The sequence below is a fragment of the Lagopus muta genome, chromosome 3, assembly GCF_023343835.1.
Source record: "Lagopus muta isolate bLagMut1 chromosome 3, bLagMut1 primary, whole genome shotgun sequence".
Lineage (NCBI taxonomy): Eukaryota > Metazoa > Chordata > Aves > Galliformes > Phasianidae > Lagopus > Lagopus muta.
Window position 1 is genome coordinate 50,105,126 of NC_064435.1, and position 4,923 is coordinate 50,110,048.

The following is a 4,923-nucleotide window of genomic DNA, read 5'->3' on the forward strand; positions in this document are numbered from 1 at the left end:
AAGAGACTTCTTTCCATCCATCTCTCCTAAGAACCCCCATGTGTGTAGAAATCAATCCTATTCCAGGACTATGTGGAAATCCATGGTGTTGCCTGTTTACTCATGCATAAAGAAAGGTTTAAACTACATGTACACAGCTTGTGTGCACAGGATGCAACATCCGTTAAAGGAAAAGTCGTTCAGAAGTGACAGTGATGAGAACACACCCCACTCTTACACTAATGCTAGTAAAGTCCCCCTTCCCATAAAATCTTTTTATTGTCTTCGTACAGATTTTGAGGTGCAATCAACAGCCATCTCGTACTATTGATTTCTAGCCAAACTCCCCACCAAAATCAATGAGGAGATCTGCTTAAAATCAATAGTGCAATAAAGACCATGCAGAGCTGTTTGCAGCTTCTAATTTTTGTTTGGTTTCTACTTTGATTTAATCATACTCAATCTGACATGTTGATACTGGATGATAAATATCCCGTGTGCGTATAGAATTTGTAAAAAAATGAGAACAATATGGATGCAATCATGCTAATATTGAATTTTCAGGGGGGGGAAGACATTAAGGAACTGGAATAGGTATCACTGCAATATCACTAAGAACTGCTAACATTTCAAATCTAAGAATGTGTTCTGGTAGCCTAGGAAAAATGTTTTTCAAGTTCACTCAAACAGCAAGTAAAAAAATTTAAGTCCAGAGAGAAACAAATGCATTTTAAAAGGGTTTTACTGCTCAGAATAAAAAATAATTTAGAAAGCATATCTCAAATCCACATGGGAATCACAGTTGATCATCCTGGAAAAAGAGGGAAATGCTGATGAATTTTCCAAATACAGGCAAAAAAAAGGTAACTGTTTTTCCAGAAAAAAAAAAGTTGCTAAAAGATACAGAACATTGATATCTTTCCACAAATTTACAGAATAGAAAAAGGAGCAATGAGGTTAACAGAAGCTAAAATTCAATCTTGCAATATAGAAGTCATTGAGTTCATTTGCATTTGAAAAGGATTGTCTGTAAAGCACACGTTTGTTAACACACATTGTTTTTCCTTCCCCAGCAGAACACTTACGAGATTGCTTTGGAGGGAGGATCAGGGTTCTGCTTTAGATTCTGAAGAAGCTATTTAAAACTTTGTAGGCTGCCTGGGAGAGACATAATAGCTATTTTTCTGTACTGACCCATTCCTCCTGGATAGCTCATGACTACTGTTTCTGGAATTACTCTCCTGAGTTGACATAACTTTTCCCATGTGCTACACTACAAGATTTGAAATCTTGGTTTTGAACTCCACTCTGGTATTATGTGCAGGTAAGCCCCCATCTTGTATTCATTCAGTGTTCAGGTTGGTTATTAGGAAAAGGTTCTTTGCTAAGAGGCCTGCTCTAACACTGGAACAGCTTCCCTAAGAAAGTGGGGCACCAAGTTGCTGAGTTCAAGAAGCCTCTGAACAATGGTCTCAGGCATATGGTCTGATTTTTGGGTGGTCCTGTGTGGAACCAGAAGTTGAACACAATGATCTTTGGGAGTCCCTTGCAAGCTGGTTTATTCTATAATCCTATTCTATGATTCTATGATTTTGACTACCATAGTCTTAAAAACCATTTTGCCACCCTTTACAATAAAGCAATATTCAACCAGTTTGCAACAGGCTCAAAGCTTAACACATCAAATAATCATCTAAAATTTTTCAAATCATTGTAAAATACTACGTAGCCAAAAATAACAGGGCCTCAGTCTCCCATCTATAACATAGGTATAATAAAAACTTAAATGGGTATTGAAAAGATTTATGAATTATAATAGTAACATAGTTCATGTAAGTATCTCAGAAAAGACTATGGGAAAGAATGATTAAAGAGACAAATTAACTGTGGTGATGTACTTAACTGACTTGCAAGAGCTCCTTCCACTGAAAAGGTGACCAGCCTGTCAATATTCTATCAATATCCTTCACACTGAGAGACACTGGTTTTAACAGCCACATAGGCTGCTCTAGTCAATCAGCCCTATTCTCTTCCTACTTTCCAAAGGAATACTTTTAAACATATTTTTTTAAAATAAATTCAACCTGGACTAAACCTGAAAACATATAAGACACGGTGGAAGGCAAAACAAACTGCATGCAATAAAACTACATAGCAGGAATAGCTTAGGCTTGGAGGATGACAGATGACATATAGGGAAGATCCACTAAAGGATGCACTGCAGAAACTAACTGTACAGACACAAAATCACAGAATCATAGAACGGCTTGGGTTGGAAGGGACCTCAAGGATCATCAAGTTTCAACCCCTCTGCCACAGGCAGGGTTACCAGCTGCTAGATCAAGTACTAGATCAGATTATCTAGAGCCCCATCCAATCTGGCCTTAAACACCTTCAGGGATGGGACACCCACAGTCTCTCTGGGCAATGTGTTCCTGCACTTTACCACTTACTCACTAAACACTTCCCCCTGACATCCAATCTGAATCTCCCCTCCTTTAGTTTAAAATCATTTCTCCTTGTCCTACCACTATCTACCCATGTCAAAAGTTGATTTCCCTCATGTTTATAAACTCTTTCTAAACAGTGGAAGGCCACAATGAGGTCTCCCCACAGCCTTCTCTTTTCCAGGCTGAACAAGCCCAGTTCCTTCACCCTGTCTTCATAGGAGAGGGGCTCCAGCCCTTGGATCATCTCTGTGGCTCTCTTCTGGACCCTTTCCAAATAGCCATCTCCAAACCACTTATCAGATTGCAGCAACTGTTCTGTCACATTTATAATCCTAAACGTGTTCGAGCTGCACTAAGACTGTCTGGGATGTACAGAAGGAATGGGATGATGAAATGAAATTTGCCCTAGGAACACAGCTAAAAATATATTGAAACAACCTTTTTTTTTTTCTTTCCCACCTATTTACTTATAAAAAAAAAAAATAAATAAAATAAAATAAAATAAATTAAAATAAATTAGTCTTTCTTTTTCTTTTCTTTTTTGTTTTATTCTTTTGCCTTTGAAGAGATTGAGAGCTCTTGTTCTCTTTCAACCATGTCGTGTACAGATTCTGTGAGTTTTGCCCCAAGTTTTTTTCTGCTAGCCAATACCACACTCATTTGTAATGAAAACATTGCAGCTGAGACTGCACTACCTGCTGGCATATTGATTGTTTTTCACCAATTATGAGGAAATAAAAATTCCAACTCTTTCTCTGCCTTTCAAACTAGTTTTTGATTGTTTTCATTTTCCATGTTGATATTTTACTTACGTATATAAATTAGCGGAAGTATAGGTTAAGCTATCCATAAAAGTTGTTCACCTTTACTAAACATGATTTGTACAGTAATATTGGTACATTCTTCTGGTGCAGATATGACTCAATTGATGCACATATGCTTTCTCCACCCCTCTATCCCCCAGAAATCAAATACATTTTTAAAACTTAAAAGAAGTTAAGAAGTTGAAGAAATTTGCCTATGATGAGTCTGTCATAGAGCTTACTTCAGAGTCCCTAAATGTCCTTTCCAACCCCAAAATACTATCTATTTTTGACTCAGACAAATAACCTGTGTTCTATGTTTTTTGGTAGTGATTCTTCCTCTAATGATTGCTTTCTGGTGTAAGCAGAGGAGAAGAGGATGGGGATGAATGCATGACTCTCAGTTCTCACAGCCAGATACTGAAATGCAGCTCAGGTCACCCAAAGCTGGCAAGCAAGTCCATAATAAACCAGTATTACTGAATATCCAGTTCCTTGAATAAGGAATTACATTCCAAGCAATGAATGATGTGTGACATACAGCACCAAATTCAGAAGACCATCTTTCTGTCAAAAACAAACAACAAAAATCCTGCAATGAAAAATAGTAAACTAGTTGAATTTCTGCAATACTGCAGAGGGCCCACGTGCTTGTTTTTCTGACTGAAGTTTGTCATTTGATCTTGAAAAGGATTTATTGCTGTATCTCTGACTGCGAAAGCTAAAAACAGATGCAGAAGGAAAAGTTTTGGTGCCACAAACTAGTTAGTGGAAAAAATCTATACATGCTTGTAGAGTCTGTCCCTGGAAATAGCCAGAGATGAATAAAACCCGCACTGGAATACACATTGATTGGTGGCACAAAGACAGGCACTCAGCATGAGGATACACTGCAGCTGTTGACTGACCAGGAATGTCATAGAATCACAGACAGGTAAAGTCCTTGGAGTTGAAGGGATCTATAAATGCCACCTAGTCCAACTCCTCCACAAAAAAAGAAGGAAGGAGACAGACTCGGGACAAGGGAAAATGGTTTCAAGCTAAAAGAGAGGAGGTTTAGATTGGATATAAGGAACTTTTTTACAATAAGGGTGGTGAGGCACTGGAACAGGTTGCCCAGAAAGGCGGTGGATGCCCCATCCCTAGAGACACTCAAGGTCAGGCCGGACGGGGCTCTAAGCACCTGACCTAGCTGTAGGCGTCTCTGTTCGCTGCGCGGGAGTCGGACTAGGTGACTTTTAGAGGTCCCTTCCAAATGAAATGGTTCTGTGACTCTATGAGCTCTGCCACCCAAACACTCGGCGAAGCCGAAACTCCCTCAAAAACGGCGGGCTGGAAGCACCGCTCGGCGACGTACGCCAGCCCCTCCGGGTCCCCATCCCAAGCCGTCCCGCTGGGCGGGGCACCGGCACTGCCCGCCCCCGGCACTGCGGCGCGGGACCGCGGCTCCGGTGCTGTAGAGGGCGCTGTGCGGCGAGGCCCGGACCGGGCGCGCCGCTCGTGGCGGCGGCGCTGGTTAGCTGAGTTCCCGTTCCCGTCGCCGTTCCCGTCGGGCTGGGCCGGGTGGCGGCCGTGCCTCGTCCTCGCGGTCCCCTCCTCCCGTTGCCTCGCGGCGGTGGGCGCCGGCGGCGGGCAGGGCGGCGGCGCGGGGCGCGGCGGAGGCGGGTGGGGAGCGCGGCGCCGGCGCGGCG